This window comes from Rattus norvegicus, chromosome 2 (assembly GCF_021556685.1).
Source record: "Rattus norvegicus strain SHRSP/BbbUtx chromosome 2, alternate assembly SHRSP_T2T, whole genome shotgun sequence".
Lineage (NCBI taxonomy): Eukaryota > Metazoa > Chordata > Mammalia > Rodentia > Muridae > Rattus > Rattus norvegicus.
This window is the reverse complement of record NC_141535.1, coordinates 247274512-247293017: the sequence shown is the minus strand read 5'-3', so window position 1 is coordinate 247293017 and position 18506 is coordinate 247274512. Positions and strand designations below refer to the sequence as shown.

General features: G+C 37.9%; 1 long non-coding RNA gene across 1 annotated transcript in view; it reads right to left on the bottom strand.

The window, feature by feature from the left end:
* Positions 1-10047: 10047 nt before the first annotated feature.
* Positions 10048-18506, bottom strand: part of LOC134485698 (uncharacterized) — a 95963-nt gene continuing 87504 nt past the window's right edge. The window contains exons 4-6 of the long non-coding RNA XR_015678395.1: positions 12996-13131; positions 11443-11551; positions 10048-11122 (exon numbers count right to left, since the gene is read on the bottom strand). This is a non-coding gene — a long non-coding RNA (uncharacterized LOC134485698). The remainder of the gene's footprint in view (positions 11123-11442; positions 11552-12995; positions 13132-18506) is intronic.

Genomic DNA, 18506 nt, shown 5'->3' with positions numbered 1-18506 from the left:
CATTTTTTTTAAAGATTTCCTTTTTTAGATTCCATACAATCTGATCTTCTAAGCTGACTGACTCAATCTGACTTCGTTCTGATTCCCACTGAATTGCTCTGCCTGGTCCCAAACTAACTTCACTAATATATTCTAATCTTCTGGCTCCTTCTCATTCCCTGTCTCATTCTGTCTTCACCTATGTCTAGTTTGTTTTCTCTTTAACCTGTCTCTCTATAACTGCCCTGGTAAAATTACCATAGACAAATGCCACACCACAGACCACACACCCTTCTCTCAAATTGCTCTTAACTATCCTCTCTTCCCATGCTATCCTTGAGAGAATTAGGCAGGTGTATCTAATCTCTGACTTAATTATGTCAAATCTTTCTCTGATTCATCACTTTGTCTGACCTTCATTTATGTATCACTTTCAAACATGAATGCTTCCTGTTAACATGAATGTTTACCTTCACTGCTACCTAACAATGTATGTACTGAGGGCATGTCTGTATTCCAGCCCAAACCCTACTGTTATTCAGTGTGTGTCTATGTTCAAGCCAGATCCTACAGACCTAAAGAGTCTTTGGATGTGATTTCTTGGTAGAGTAGCCATGTTACTGGATTAAAACTCCTCTCTCTATATATTCATTTTCCAGGGAGCACCACCTCCTTTCAACATTTACTTCACCCTTAGGATCCATTAGATGATACCATGCTTTCACACCAGAATGTTTTTAGTCACTACACCTGACTTAAAGTCAGATAGGTCACCTGTGCTACTCTCCTTAGCCCCATACATTCAGATCACACAGGCTCCTCAGCTGCTTACCAGGTACATCTATCTCTTACTTCCACAGCTACAGGTTTATTTCTCTGTCATGCTAGTTTAGAAAATGAATGTTAAAAGTCTCATCTAAAGCAGCCCCCGCTGACTCAGATTCATGCGGCAGATGTTATAGTTACCACAATCTTGCTGCATTTGCTTGCCCAACCACGGGTCATTTTTTAATGCATGGTGAACCTTAAGACATTATGATGATAAGATCATTCAAACCTCAATTTTTTCATGTTACATTATCTGTCTAATTATGAATTAAACTTTATGTAAAACATAATTGCTAGACTGTGGTTTATTGCTTTGATAATTGTCAATGCTTTTAGCTAATTGACCTGAAAACTTTATCTATTGTGATGGATAATATCTGGGTAATTATAAATTAATAGCGTGGGATTTTTTTTTAATTTTTTTATATTCATAAAATATATCACATGAGAATATTGAAAATAATGCAAGTTTTATAGAACTTTTACAATTTAGAGGTCATTTATGAAAAAGGATTTATAAATCATTTTCATATTTTAATGAATGTATGCAAATATGATATCTAAATTATTCATAAATAATATTAGGAATGATTTTAAATATATGTTGAATTATTCACTGTGCTAGAAGGGACTGATTTCTGACTGTCAACAATGTGTAAGCCAATGTAAGTCGCATTTAGCTGCTTATGCCTTTGTCAGGAAGATATTTTTCATCTCTTATTAATTTCCTGGAACCATAGGAATGCTATCTTTTCTTTTGTTTTATAAAATGTTTCAGTTGAAATGTAATTACTTCAATTTACCCCCTTTCTTCCCTCCAACTCCTCCCAGATAACCTTTCCAACCCATCCCATGTTCTTCCTCCACTTTGATGTGAATTGTCTTTATTATTATTATTATTATTATTATTATTATTATTATTATTGCACATACACGCATGTGCACATATAACTATATTTATATCTATTCTATATAAAATGCATAAACACATAGAAGTATAATGCAGACACACCACACACACACACATATATGAATCCATCTTTGTTGTTTGTATGTATATGTCTTTAAGGCTGACAACTTTACATTGGACAACCAATAAGGGGACTCATCCATGGGAATGGGTGATTCTTTTCCAGTAGTTACTAGTTACCCATACTTCTTTGTCTATGAGTACACCCTCACAAAATTTCCCTATACATTAATATGTCTATTAATATTGTCATTTTTTCTGTTTTATTCATGCACTCATTTCTAAGAAAAAAAATCAAAGCAGATTTTCTGGTATTTTAGTTCTTACAATGTTTCCACCCAGTCCTCTTCAATAGTCCATGAACAATATACACAGGTGTTATGATATAGATATAGCCCTCTGTGATGAGCTCCTCATGGTCTGCTAAGCTGTGCACTGTAAATTATGTGTTTTAATAATTAGTAAGGCAGAAATTATGATTGTGGTTCAAGATGTTGGTCTTAGAAACTACTTAACTATTTATGGAGTAAATAGCTACAAACTTATGATTCGCAAATCCAAGAAAAACAGCGAACACAAATGTGCTTCTTCCAAACACTTCTGTATCTATTTATCCCCTTTATCCCTTTCAGTTTGGGTGGGATCCATCATATCATTTGAACATAGCATTCCACCATTTAAATCTGGGTATAGGTCACCATTTGGTCGTTTCCAAGTGTAGACTTTAAACTGACTCACTGAAAATGTAACTCTTGTATTCTCCTGTATAAGGATATGATTATCAGATGGATATTCAAGGTAGCTTTTTCTACATTTCACAGAGGCAGACGTTCTGAAACTCAACATTGACTCCACACGTTCCTCATCTGTTTTGGGATTTTTGCTATTACCGAGTTTCTTCTCAGCAGCCCACCGATATTTAGGTTATTACTGAAATAATAATAGAAATTCCCCTTTGGTTGGCCTTTATGTTAGTGAATGCTACCTTCTCCAGATCCTTTGGATTGTAAAACCTGCACGCCTTAGCCAGGGTAGTGGTAGGCTTTCATAATGTGCAATACTTTTCAGCACTGTGACCCGAATGATTCTGAGGCCACTATCCTCACTCAGATGAAATTATAATTAAGAAGGGTATGTGTCAAATCCTTACAAGAATGCAATTCCATGCTTGCACCTTTTTTTCTACTTATGAAAAGCATTAAACTGGAAAGTGAGAGCCGCCCTTGCTCTTTGTAGAAACCTCAAACCTCTTTTGTTTGACGTTTAGCCTCCTGGTGCTCTTCGAAGCTCTTCTACAGATAACCACCTTCTTGGTCAGCTATTAATTTGCTTCCCTGAGAACACCACAGGAATTTGTAAAAGCATGCATCACTGTGGCCGAGAGTAAACACACAGCTTGGGGACAGAAGACAGTCTCGCTCTTTTAGTACAAAAGAGAAGTCTCATTTGTCATCTTGTGGAAAATCACAGCTGTGAGAAGGTCAGAAGACAATTGGTTACATTTCATTTTTCTCTTTTCAGAATGTGGATTTCAGACATCAAAAACTTTTGGTTGCCAGGATGAGAAGAAAAAGCTTTTACCCACTGAGTCATCTACCACCTCCAAATTTTTACAATTAAAGCTAAAGAGAGGGACTCCACCTGGGTGAACTATATTGCTCTTAGAACACATTGGTAATTAAATGAATATCTTACAGACAGGCAGGGAGTACTTCCTTATGACCCACGAGACAGGTGGGTCTAAATCCTTAGAATTTATAGCTACATAGTGTTTAAAATAGGATAAAGAGGCTCTGATGTAACACTTTATGTGAAACGCCAAGCTTTGCTGTAAACTTTGGTGGTTTTGTCAACTGTATGTCACTATGATGTCGATGATTAACATGAACAGTAGTGTTTGTTAAGCAAATCCTTTTATTTTACCTTTAAAAATTAAAATTGTGATATATTTGATCCAGTTTTAAAAATCATCTGATTTATGCATGCATTTGAGTTCTCTTTTTCACAATTACAGTATTTTATAGTGTATCTATAAAAACTTTAACAAAACAAATGATTATTCATTTGTTTTGCCTAAGCTATTTGTGTATGCCTAAGCTATTATGACTCTCTGGTCACATTCTATTATAGCAGGCACCTATATAATCTCTATTGTTCCACATGTCTCCATTTATATACAACTTATTTGCTATAAGCTGTTAATTAATTCATATTGAATTCTCGGCCAACTGTAAGTCTAACCTGAATTGAAGCTTATCAAGAGCATATAATTTTCAAGCTATATATCAACTGTCCTGCTCTAGGAACAAGGGAAAGGAAGGTGCTCAGTTTAGAGGCCCCGTCACTATAAGGTTAAACACGTTGGGCTGTCTAAAATCTGAGCATGTGAAAACTTGTGCAAGGCAGACAACTCGGGTTTTGTTCCAGGAGCACCAAGATTATGGAAGGTGAGAATCAACTCTCATCAGTTCCTCTTGATTTCCACATTTGACATGAAGCCAACCCCCACCCTGCCCTATGCACACACGTGCACACACACAGTCAGTGAAATAATGATTTTAAAGTGTTAGTGTTGAAGTCACCAAGGGAGATCACGTATGTGCAATAGAACATGAATAAAGAGGCCATGTAAAGGCTCTGCCTCACATCAGACAGTGGAGGGGGAGGCCCATTGTATGACGCTCTCCCTCCTGTAAACATGCCTGTGGAGAGACCCACAGCATTCATTGTGCTATCTCTGCATAGGTCTCTAAACAGTCCAGGAAAAGCAACGGGATTGTTGTAGGTAACACATTTTACGACACAGGCACATTTGTAAATGTGGTCGTCGAGGTGACACAATGCTACGAGAGCCAGCTTCTTTTGATATTTGATGAGTGAATTCACAGTTGAATGACAGCAAAGTGGCTACAGAATTTGTCAATCCTCTCTTAGGATTATATTTAGAGATAAATTCTCCTTTGCAACTGCTGATACGGTGGAACAATAAAAGTACAAGGTGTAATGCCTGCCAGCCAGTTACCTTAACTTTAGACAAATAAATTATATTTTGCCCAGATTTATTTCCATATATAAACACAGATTTTGACATCTGATAAGTGTTTGAAAAATGGAAAAATCCGAATGGGCATAAACAATCCTTAGGCATGGTGGATAGTCACAATAGGGTTATCACAGTGTAGTCTTTTTCCCTTCCTCACGGTCAGAGCCTGTTGCCAATCAGGAGAGGTAAGACATCAGTCATCCCAATATCAGATCATGAAAATCTTTGTTATCCTCACAGCTGGCAAATGTGCTTACATTCCATAGCCTTATGCACACATATTTCTGTTTCTTCTATTGAGTTAATTAAAATGATAAATCAGTGAATTCTTTTTAATCTTTTAAAACTCTACAAAAATGAGTTTCCAGTATTGTCAGATATATCTCCCATCTTGATATTTATTACAGCAATCTGATACATTTTAATGTGTGCTCTGTTTAATGGAATTTTTAAGGCATTGCTTTACTACACTCTCATGTAGACACTCTTTATTTCACTATTGTTTAGGGTTAGCAGGCACCTTTGTTTATTTCCTTGACTTATGAATGGGAATCCTATTGTATGCTAAGCCACATGTCACAGTCTTTATCCTTGGGTTTTTCAAGGGTCATTTTAAATATGCCATGCTAATCTAGATTCTGAACACATTTCTTAATTCTTTTTAATCATGGCTTTTACTTAATACCAAGAGAGTTCCTGACCTGAACCAGGTGCACAGCAAAACAAAGTGTCCTTATCGCTGGCTCTGTCTGGGCAGATCTCACTCCTTCCATCAGTGTGGCAGATTTATCCGCTATTCCACAATTTGGGTCTTATCCAGAAAACGTGTCACTCATAGAAATAATTCAGATAATCCTTCACATGTATTTGGAGGTTTTATTAAAATTATTAAAGATCATATCATTGGAGAAGCAGTGGGGGCAAATAATGAGTAAAGGTAGAACATAAACGAAGCTTATGCTACTGATTTCTCCAAATCTGTTCAATGCTGGAGATATGATCTTTATCTTAGTGTCCTGTTTCTTCTCTTCCCCATATACACGGTTATTATGCTGAAAATATAAACAAATTAGAGCTAACATAAAGGAAATAGAAATAATAAAAAATACTTAGCCCCGATGGAAGAATAGGATGAAAACTGTATTAGCTGAGTAGAAGGGGGTGTTTTAAATATGTGTACACAGAGTTACAGCTGTTGGAGAATAAATTAAGTGTAACCAAGCACTCGATATGTACATACCAAGGCATTATTAGAGTATTCAAGAGAACCTTCCAGAATCTTCTGCTTTTGACTTTTTGTAATCTTCAATTAGTAGACATCTGCTTTTAGTCCAAAAGTCTTTTGTATTCATCTTCAGGGTTGTATGAATGTCATAAATACTTCTTTGTCATGTGAAAATGTCCAATAGCATGACCACGGGAATGCTTTCATGCATTGTAGAAATGTTGCTTATATCTTATAATTAAAGATGATAGAGATACTCATGCATATAGTGTCTATGTCCATACACACTCAGGAAAACAGTAATTGACTGAGTAACTTCTTATAGTTATGACAGGTTTTTAAAGACAACTACAAAGCTATTTTTACAAAACGGTCATAGTATATCATACTTAGAAACCATAAGAATCTCCCTAGAGCCTTGTACTGCTGATGCTCTGTGGTGGTTATGGAGTTAAAGATAGGGCTGAAGAAAGGATTAGGATAGGCAAGTTTGTTTTAGTAAAGCCTCATTTCTGAAGACTTGTGCATCTTCAGTATGGGTTAAAGGGAAAAGGAGGTATAAAAGACAAAGAGAAAAGGGATGGAGGGAAAGGACAGACTGTATATAGATCTACATATGCACTAATTGTATTTTAAGAGATGCCAGCAAGATTCTGTACCTTTGTTGAATATAGTCTCAGTATTGAATTTTGTGATTCCACATTGGAAGATAGTGTGGCAATGTGTTTCTGGGTATATTAATGAATTTTGTGTTGGTTCACTTATTTACATAATAGATCTCCGTAATATTTCATAGCTTTGTTGACCATTGTGCCCTTACATTCAATTATCAGGAAAGATGAAAAATATATCTGTTAAAGTTGTAATCCTTCGATAATTTTCAGTTATTTATAAATATTCTTTATAAATATTCAAAAGTCAAAAATATTTAATTATTCTTTATAATTATAATTTATAATTATATGAAATTCCATATATCCTACAGGAGTATTTTCAAAGTTTCCTCTTACTAACAGACTGGGGTTCTTATGTATGTCTCCATTGTGTTGTATTTAAACACATACATTGTGTTGTGTAATCACATAATCAGACAGACAGATAATATATGGATATGTATGGAGTTAATATAAAAATTTCTTCCTTTTAGGTTCAAAGCTGCAATAGAATTTGTGAATATGATTTACCCCAGATATACTCTGAGATGAAAGACTTATATTAGGACTCAGTTGTTTGCATTCAAACTCATCTCTCCAATAACTTTTATTTTTGACAACATTTACTTTAATACACTGTTATTGTCATTTCACTTCTCTCTTTTATTTTCAACAAATGCAATGTCATTACAAACATCCTCACCTGCTCGGATTCCTGCCATTGATCTTTTTTGCAGTCTTAGGGCTCGGAACTCTACCTAGGTGATAGAGTTCTATTACTGAGGTACACTTTGGACCTTAGATGTATATAGGTATCCATCAGCTTCTTCCTCAGGAGTGGCAGCCTCATTCTTCTCAATCTGGCAACAGATTTTAATACAATGCTCTGCCTGATAGGAAGCACTGTCATTTATTCCCTCTCTTATTTGTTAAGTGCTAGGATACAATTGTTAATGCTGGTAATTTACTGTTTTCCTGTTTTTGGCTCATGATGCTGATGCTGAGATTTAGAAGTCTTTAGAGAACTTTAACTCTCTTAATTGTTCCGGACATTTTTTTCTATAATTTATTTCATTTTTGTTCACCTTACATCCCAGTTGCATCCTCCTCCCTCCCCTCTTCCAAGTCCTTCCCTTTCAAGTCCCTTCTCCCACTACCTCTTCCTCTTCTCCTCAGAGAGGAGGAAGACTTCTTGGGTAACCCTCTACCTTGGGTTATCAAGTCCCAGAAGGAATAAGCACCTCCTTTAAGCCAAATGAGGAAGTCTATCTAGGGGAAGAAGATCCCAATGGCAGGCAACAGAATCAGAGACAGCCCCCTCCTCTGATTGTTAGGGGACCTACATGAAGACGGAGCTCTACAACTGCTACAAAACTGTAGGGGGCTGTGGTAGTTTGTATATGCTTGGCCCTGGGAGTGGCACTATTGGGAAGTTAGGCCTTGTTGGAGTGTTATCACTGTGGGTATGGGTTTTAAGACTCTCATTCCAGCTACCTGGAAGCCAGTATCGGTTAGCAACTTTCAGATGAAGATGTAGAACTTTCACCTCTTCCTGCACCATGGCTGCCTGGGTGCTGCCATGTTCCTACCTTGATGATAATAGCCTGAACCTTTGAACCAACCAGCTCCAATTAAATGTTGTCCTTTTAAGACTTGTCATGGCCATGGTGTCTGTTCACAGCAGTAAAACCTTAACTAAGAACTAGGTCCAGCCCTTGCATTCTTTGGTTGGTGGTTCAGTTTCTGTGAGTCCCCCATGTTAGTTGACTCTGTAGGTCTTCTTGGGTTGTCCTAATTTCCTCTGTCTTGCTTAATTCTACCCCTCTTTCTTCCACAAGACTCCCCAAATTCCTCTTTGTTGTGGCCATGGGTCTCAGCATCTGTTTGTATTAGTTGCTGGGTGAAGCCTCTCAGAAAAGAGTTGTACTAGGTTCTTGTCTGCAATATCAGATCAGAGTGTCATTAATAGCGTCAGGGATTGGCTAACTTACATGGGATGGGTCTCAATTTGGGCCAGTCATTGGCTGGCCATTTCCTCAGTCTCTGTTTCATCTTTGTCCCTGAACATCTTGTAGGCAGGAAAAATTTTGGGTTGAAGGTTTTATGGGTTGATGTCTCCTTCCTTCCACTGGAAATCCTGCCTGGCTACAGGAGGTGGCTACTTCTATATCACCTGCTGGTAGGAATCTTAGCTAATGCCACCCCCATGGATTCCCCATATCCTCCCTCATCTCACTACAGCAAATACAATACATGAACCCCACTGATTTCCGTTGTTATTCCCAGCCCTTCCCCACTCCCCCATACCTGTTAGGACTCCCCATATCCCTCTTCACCCCCTTTCCCACCAGTTTCTTCTCTCTATCCATGTATATGAATATATACCATATATGTCTTTTATGTGAACTTAACACGAGCCCAAGTTATCCATGAAAAGGAAATTTCAGTTGAGAAGATGCCTCCATATGATCCATGTATAGGGCATTTTCTTAACTAGTGACTGATGGGGAAAGCCCAGTCCTGTGTGGGTGATGCCATACCTGGGCTAGTTTTCCTGGCTCTATAACAAAGCAAGCTGTGGAGCAAGCTAGTAAGCTTCAGTACATGGCCTCTGTACCAGTTCCTGCCTCCAGGTTCCTGACCTACTTGAGTTCCCCTCCTGACTTCTCCCAGTGATGAATAGTGAGGTGAAGGGTAAGCTGAATGTGTCCCCCACCCATTCCCACACAAGTCGCTTTTGGTTGTGGCTTGTCAGCATAGCAATAGAAACCATAGTTAAGACACTGACCTTAACCTGTTGTTTCCCACTTACTTGTCACATAACTAGTTTTTGTTCTACCAGGGTCACATTTTAATGCCTTGTGCTTTTCTTGGTGATTTCTTTTGACCTCTCCTGCTTCAAAGATATTCAATTTTTGTGGATTGAAACAACGTACAGATTTTTGGAAATTTTCTTCTAAATGCATTGTAGGCATTTCTTTCTTCTAATACCATAACTTCATATATGTTGAGTGCTCTAAAGTTCTATTTCTTACCAGTTTTACACTGTTCCATAATCTGTATGTCACTCTCCATAAATATGCAGTTCTTAAAGATCTTTTGTATACTTTAAAGCACTAACACGTAATTGTCAATTTAATTTTTCAATTAAAAATAAGTATTTGTGGTATCTCAAGCATTTTTTAATTATTTTGTGCTTTTTCCACTGATTCTGCTCAGGAGATGATAATTACAGTATATAAATATTTGATCTTTTGTGTTTTTCTGCCTGTTTGCCTATAGATAAGAACACTGAAAATCTATAGCTCATATATGCTTGGAACTGACAAATATTAAAATGCACTTCCATATGTCCAGCACATACTTTATTTATACATAATTAATTCATATGCATACATGTAATATAAGTCTTCATACTATGATTACATAATATTAGTAAAGACACAGATGATAAGACTAATATTGATACATGATGCATAAGCAATAAGTTATAATGTAGAGATGATAGATGGTCGATAATACACAACTTGAAACTTTTAAAAATAGGTAAAGATGTACAGATGATAGATAAGAAATAGATAGTTGGAACATCATAATCAAATAGATGGTTCTTAGAAGGTCATTTGACCAGATATTCCGAAATCCATTAAAATATTCACATAACGTGTTGATAACGTGTTGTTCTATGTGAATGTATTATAAGGAAACAACAGAGTCATAGAAAACTACAAGCAACTGAAATGTTTCCTTAAGACAGTTTGGGCCTGGGATATTGTGCATTACTCTAAACTGATACTCTAATTTTGTTTAAATAACATTTACAAGATGGCAAACATTTCTCTAAGGATGTTCTGTCTAGGTGCTCACATTTGTTCTAAGAGCCCTATCGAGCTGTTATCTCCACTTTACAGCTAATGAAGTTAAAGCATGAAATATTTAAGAAAATCCCCTTTCTTCACACTGGGATTCTTCGGTGGAGACAGCAAAAAGCTCCAGGCAGTCCTGTGGCCCACGAGCTTATGCCATAGCTGCATGCATCCAGCACTGTGTTATTCACTGTTATTAAAATTTTAGGATATTTTCTTCTTGAGAATATTTAACAGTTAACATTATTAAAATAAAACATTAAACAATATTCGATAAGATTACAATGTAAATGTCAATGTGGGATTAAATAAAATAAAACCGCTCTCACCTTTGAATAATTGAGATATTCAAAATAATAGAGATATTTATGCTCCTTTAAATTTTCTACATTAGAAGCAAAGTGTGGAAATCGTCACCGAATACATATCTATGGGGCTGGAGAGATGGCTCAGTGGATAAGAGCACTGATCTTCCAGAGGTCCTGAGTTCAATTCTCAGCAGCAACATGGTGGCTCAGATCCGTCTGGATTGGGATCCGTTGCCATCTTCTGGTGTGTCTGAAGACAGTGACAACGTAATCACATATATAAAATAAGTAAATCTTTTTTAAAAAGTATATAAACAAAACAGGCAGTAATTTACAGTCTGTACTTGAATAGGAAATGCAGTAAAGTAAGTTATTCCAGAACTTTAATATATTAGTGAGACTGGAAACATACATGTAGGCTGTTGTTTGGTTTGCTCATATGATCTGGCCTTCTACAAAAACCTTGTCGTAGAAAGCTCAGCTTAGAATAAGCAATGGTGAAGCCAAGATTGTCCATTGAGTGGGCCTTTTTTATTCAAAGCAAGAAATGAATGACTGACTACCAGTCACCTGGAATGGCAGAGTGAAAAAGGGTCAATCAACCTGGTTATCCTTGGCTCCTCTATTGGTACCCGACCTGTGCTTGAATCCCCAGTAGAGCATGGTCTTGGCCCTGATCCTGCAGAAAACAGAACACAACCCAATGAAGGGGCAGAACGAATGGATTAAATGACGACGTTCACTGTGGAGTTGGTGAGCATTTCTGCGCCCAAGTTTACAGCTTTACTACTAGCACGTTACGGACACGAGTTCGCTACAGACAATCTAATTAAAATTAAACTTTTAAAATTTGGAAATCGCGAAATCATTTCCATGTGATTATAGGAGGTTAGCAATTTGTGTAAAGTGATCATTAAGATGTTGCAGTTAACAGCTCTTATCCCTTAACAGACTATCTCATTTAATATCATTTAATGAGCCACTAAATATATTCAAGGGCTCATTAGAATCATCAAATGCTCTGAAAAACATAGCCGTGAAGTATATGCAGCTGAGATGGCTCAACACAGTTCATAAGGCCCAAAACATACCGCGAGTGTAGCTCAGCCCTATCTCATCCACCAGCGTGGCGCGCACAACGAGAGTCTCAACCGCGAGTAATGCGCTGGGGAAAAAAGCCTTTGCCTTTGACACTATGAGTGGAAGTTGTAACCGTGCTTGTGGACAGTGACTGAAGACACATGCTTGTTTTCTGCTTTAGACCTCCTTTAGTTGGGAAAGATTAAAAGAATCAGAATTTCCTGCATTAAATTAATTTCTGTGCTTTCTCCCTTAGAGCCTCCCATCCATCCACATTTCCTTGACTGACACATCACCCCAAAAGAGCATTACGGTGCCTGTGAAATCCTACCCTTGACTTCTATGGTTAGAGGCAGGCATCTCTCTCAGTCTGAGCCTGGAGGTTATGTCCTCAAAAAGATGTGGCTTGTTTACCAGCTGCTCTCCGAGACAGAGGGAAAGAATCGTTTCATGAAGAGAGTTTTACTCTTGTTGATTTAGAAATATATGGGCCACGAAAAGCCAAACTGTCATATTCCTTCATCCCTAAAATTATGGTAATAAAATGAAATGCCAATAATATGTCTGTCTCATATGATATAAGTACCTCAACATGCCCAGACAGGAGACTCGAGTGAGCAAACCCTTCTCTTTTAGCCAGGGGCAATATGAAGAATTAACACGTGAGTATTTTTCCTCCAGGTGAGAAATGTTAGGGCTTCAGTGATAAAAACTGAGTTGCGGACAGACTTTATATCCCAGACAGGCTGCATTGTTGGAAACCTGTACTCTTTGAGTCTTAAAATTATTATTTGTATCAAAACATTTTCTGGCTGCCTTTGATAAGCGTCATAAGTACAATGAGTTACCCTTGCTTTCTTTATAAAACTGACTTTGAATGTTTAAAACAAGGTTTTTTATAGTCACAATAGACCTGTTTCTACTTGCGGGGCATAATCTAGCCTGCAGCCTCCTGCGGGCTCTGGAGTACCCTGCAGCGCTTCACACAAACGCCATTATAACTGTGCAGCTTCCGACCCCCAGGCTCCTTGTTTACTTCTTACTCTCGGCTCCCGGTTGCTCATGCCCAATCCCAGTGGTGGTTATTTAGCTCCAGTGACTTTTGACAATCCACTATTCCAGATCACGGTTCCATCTTCGGGTTACGGTAGCAGTAGCAATCCATCTCTCTCCCGATCCCTGGGCCAAAAGAAGAAACAGAGAGAAAGAGTGCCGCGGTAGCATTGAGATCGCAGACAATCTGTTCGGCATCTTCCAGGCCCTAAATGAGTTCACTGAACATAGTGGTATGGAAGTTCAGAAAGGGCGGATTAGAATTAGAGCGTATGGGTTTTAATCAGAGGTGTGGATCCCTTTTGGGTTGAAGGAAGACGCCCATTCCCTGTACCACACAGGATCTGTGGTTTATTCTTATGGCCAGGAAGGAATTGCCTTTTCCTCTTGGCTAGACTGGTATGTCCTTGTGGCTGCATCATTTACTCAATCAATTCCCCAGCTGTGATAGCAAAAGGAGAATGAAGCCATTCGAGCCACACCCCAGGATGGGGCTCACCTACAGAAGAGAACTCTGCGTGTGTATGCGATTTTCCCAGGTTGTTTTCAATTAAGAGAAGAATTGTAAGCTGCTTCAAATGTTCTGGGGAAAAAAAAAACACCAAAAAACTCCTCAGGCGTTAGAGACTGGGGATGTGGGGACTGCCCTATTCCCTCTATATATACTTAACTGAGCTATGATGAACTACTGCCAGATATTGCAAGTGCATTATTGATCAAAACTAAAATAAATAAACAAAATCCCCCGTAAATCAAAACTACGTTGAGCCGTCACTAGCTGGTGTGTCTCAGACTGGAGCCATCCACCTCTGCTCTGAGTCTAACATTAGAAGAATGAATTTCCCAGCTTTTTTTTCCACATACAGTTGTCAGGCGACAACTGTTGTGAAAACAATCCCACATTTCCAGCTTCTGAGGACAGCAAGCAGCTGTTTTAGTTTGCTTTTGGAGAGAGCTCTGCTCTTCGCCCGTGTTCTGGGTCTTGGCTGCTGACTGAAGGAGCCCCTGCTTCTTGGATGGTGCAGGCTCAGAGGAAAACATCAAAACATGGATCAACCCAGAATTATTTTTATCTGAAACAACTTTGGGCACCAAGCCTCTGAGTCTCCGAACACTTAAATTACTGCCCAAAGGGAGACACCACAAACTACATAAACAACATTTATCCCTTTACAAAGAAGGTAAGATGTGGTTTTAAAAAATTACAACTTCTGACAATCCCAGAAAATATGTGTTCCTTAGGTTCAGAAAAGCCCGGGATTCTTCTGCAGCAGCCATGTTTCACACAGACACACATTTAATTTGGGAAGCATTGAGCTAAGTGGGTGTTGGCCACGCCGAGGCATCTCTGACACAATGTAGCACAGACCCTGCTCCCCATGCATGTGAAGAAACTATTTATTGGAGATCCACTGTTGGAAGAGTCTTTGTGCTTGTGTGTGAAACGCAGTCTATTTGAGCGCTGGTAATAGATATTAAACTATAACATGCTGATGGTAAGAGGAGATAAATTCTGAAGAAACAGAGGTGAACTGATGAGACTTGAAGGGATTTGTAGTCAATACTAAACTATCTGAAATAAAAACATTGATGAGTAGAATTAAACATGCGGAGTATTAAAGCCTGCAGGGTGGCAAAATTCCGTAATAGAAGTGAGTGTAGGAAAATGTACAAACGGAGATTAAATGAATCTAGAAGGAAGACAAATCAGACAATGAACAAAAACTTAGTATTAAGGAAATCGAGGCTGGAGTGATGTCTCAGTAGTTAAAAGCACTGACTGCTCTGGCAGAATTCCAGAAAATGGGCCCAGTTTCCAGAAGTCATCTGGCAATTCACAAACATTAGTAAGCCCCGTTCTATGGGATCCAACGTTTTCTTCTGGCCTTCACAGGCACCAGGTACTAGGCACAAGGCAAAGACATGGTGCACAGACATACATGCGTACAACATCCATCTACATAAAATAAAATAATTTAAAAAAGAAGGAAATGACACAAATCAGAGAAATAAGAGAAGAAAATACATGATAAATAATATGACATGCTTATTTTTAAAGGTGAAGATGAAATTATTTGAAAGTTCCAATTTTAACAATGGGGTATGCACATACCATTCAGATCTGCATGCTTTCTGAATTAAAGAAAAAAACTTTCTAATGTCCTGGAGGACACAAACCAGTTTCAAACTATACTTGATCGCCATGGCCTTACACCTCTGTGTACTTTAAGGTCTGTGAGACATCAAGGCACTAAGTTCAGACTCCTCAGGAGAAGACAAGTTCAGAGATTGCCAGTTCTTTATAGCTCACAATCCTCATCTGCACATGGTGAAGGGCATGGCCACCCTTTCAACCTTCAGAAAAAGATGCCATCTAGAATTTTCTTCTAATGTAATCCGGAATGAGAGTTTCCGATTATAGCGGAGATGAAAGGAAATAATCATAAAGGTAAGAGCAGGCATTGATACAAATTTGAAGTTTGAAAGTCAGGTGAAAAGATGTAAAAGGAGACCAGAGTCTCACCTTTGATGGCACAGTATGTAATAAAATCCTGAAGACCCAATATTTAAATATGTATATAGAATTCAGATTGCTCTAAACGTCATAGTGTTTGAGAGCAGTTTTGAAAATACCAACAATCCTGTTTTATATTGCATACATATATATATATATGTATATGGGTATGTATGTGTATATAAGACTATATGTGCAAATCCATTACCCATTTTCAAAAAGACACTTCTCTGATTAAAGTTTAAAGGAGCACAAATTTGTAGATATAAACGTGAATACTTAGAAGATAATTTGATAACAAAACAAGTTATGGAAAAACTACCAATAGGTTGTCCTCTGCACTTTAAGATTGTCTAAGTCATGGGCTTGTGGCAATGTGTAAGTGCCAGACATCCCTCCCATGAAAGAGACATTCAGTACAATTTATAAAAGTGGTTGGTTACTCACATAGCTATTGTGTCACCTGTGGGTAAAACTTTCATGGCAAGCCAGTATTACAGGATGGCAGGTTTGACTTTTCCATGTCTGCAAACAAAGTGAGTGGTATCTTCATAAATAACAGCTAACTTTTGTTTACTGGGACCAAGACCAATGCCGACTTTCTTAGAGGTCATATCTCTAACAGGTAAATCACAGCCAATATCCAGTATTAATCGATGTGGTGTAAGTTTGCCAATGTGAGGCATATTGGGACAATTCATGCACTATCGTATTACCTGACTCATTTCTTGTCACAATGGCTGAAGCAGAAGTAGATGAATGAGTTTCCAATGCCTAAAAGCCTCACCACGGTTTCTTCTCCCGTATATTTCTCACTCAGATAAAGAAGTGACCACAAACCTCCATGCACTTAGTAACTACAGAACTCATTAATATTCCTCAATATTTATTTATAAACTTTCAGGATCTCTTGGTTTGGGCCAGCTATATGAATAATTTAGGTCAAATATTTGAAAACGTTGATACTTGTGCAATATCTGTCTCGAATATTTGTGTTGTTGATGTGAACCTCCCCAAATGCCCTTCTACCTTACATTATGATCTGTGATATTTCAGAAAGTGGTTGCTGCATTACTCTGGGTCCTGAAGGAAAAACAAATGGAAGCAGAGTTCTTCATCTCTGACAAATACCTTATGCAAGTGTTTCTACTGAGAATAGGCCACACGTAGTAGACGTTAGAACATTCACCAAATGTCATCATTAGTAATTTGTTAGGCTGGAAAATTATAGTCTTGTTTTGCTTGTGTGAATTTTACAAATTGTACTTAATAGGTCTAACATGCTTTGTGTTATAAATCACAGCTTAAGTATATGTGTTTTATTACTGTGCTTTCATATGCAGTAACTTGATAAATTGAATAAAATACGTATATGACATCCATTTATATTGTGTGATCATTGCCTTGCAGGAATTGTCTTTTAACCACTTCCAACCATTTAAATTATTGGATGAATCTTCAGTGAAGTGACTTCTTCTCCACCACCATAGAGTAGATATGAAGTTTTTTATGGACCAGAACCATTATGCATGGGTGGTTTGGGAGGGAAGGTGAGAGAGAGAGAGAGAGAGAGAGAGAGAGAGAGAGAGAGAGAGAGAGAGAGACTTCCCTAAGGAGATGAGCTCCATGAGGGTGACCAAAGTTGCAACTGACCATCGAAAGCTGACAATGTTCAACAGAGCAATCTGGAAGCTGACTGTCTGAGAACCTCAGGAAAAGTTGTCTACGAGCTCAATACAAACTATGTATTGTGTGACAAATGTCTGTGTGACATTTGAAGCAAAATGAAAAAGGGGGAAAGGTCAATAAGTGGGTACTTCATGAGTCTACCAGTTATCGCAGATTTGAATTTTGACATGTCTTCATCTCTGATTGTATACAACAGTACTCCGTAGTTTGTATGGCATGAGGAGGGGACTTTAGTGGTTGAACCAAAAAGAATTTTCACTCACTTCCTGAAACCAAGCAAACACAACCTGCAGCCATGATTACAGATTTTTGAATCAATAAAAACATTACATTTAAAGAGAATAGTCCGCAGACCCATAAGAGACACCAGAAACTGTGTGCAGCTGGCAAGTCAACAGAAAGACTCATTTCCTCTTCAGAACAATCCCCTTCTAATAACCAGCCCTGCAAAATTTGAAAAGAATTTGGGAACAGAGTTTTTCCTTATCCCCATGTCCACCTGACCTCTTGGCAACTGACAACCATTTCTTTAATCATCTTTGCAACTATATACAAAGAAAACACTCCCCAAAACAGCAGGATTCAGAATATGCTTTTGAAGAGTTCATTGAATTCCAAAGGGCAGATTTTTATACTATGACAATAAGCATTCTTATTTATTGTTGGCAACAATATGCTGAGTATAATGCTTCCTACTGTGATTAAGAAAGATATTCTTGAGCCTAGGTATGATAAGTTGAACTTCACAGTTCAAGACGGCATAGGATGAGGGAGTGGCCTGTGCAGAGGCGAGGGCCACAGGAAACTACAGATAAACAGAACTATAGAAAACTAAAATATCAGCACAGTAAAGGATCAATGAGATGAAATCACAGCTTTAAAGAGTGGGATAAAATGCTTGCAATGATTATATTTCATAATGGGAATATTCAAAACTTGAAAAGAACTGTTTAAATCAGTACTAGAAAACTGGTAGGTTGATTAAAAGATGGGCAAAATATTCAAATTGTCATTTCTTCTCAAAAGTCATCACAGTTGCCTAATATATAGGAAACACATTTTAAACATGATTAATTATCAAGGGCTGGAATATGAATAAATATGAGATACCAGCTTGAACTCTACAGAGGCATTAGTCAAGTCAGAAGTCAACAAGTGTTGAGAATGTAAAGAAATGAGATTCTTGTAGCTGGTGTTGGCAACACAGATGGCTGAATACATTTAAGTAGGGATTCCTTTGTTCTGAGCAAGCCTCCATTGGGATACGTTTTTAGAGAGGAATTCACCATTCTGTAAC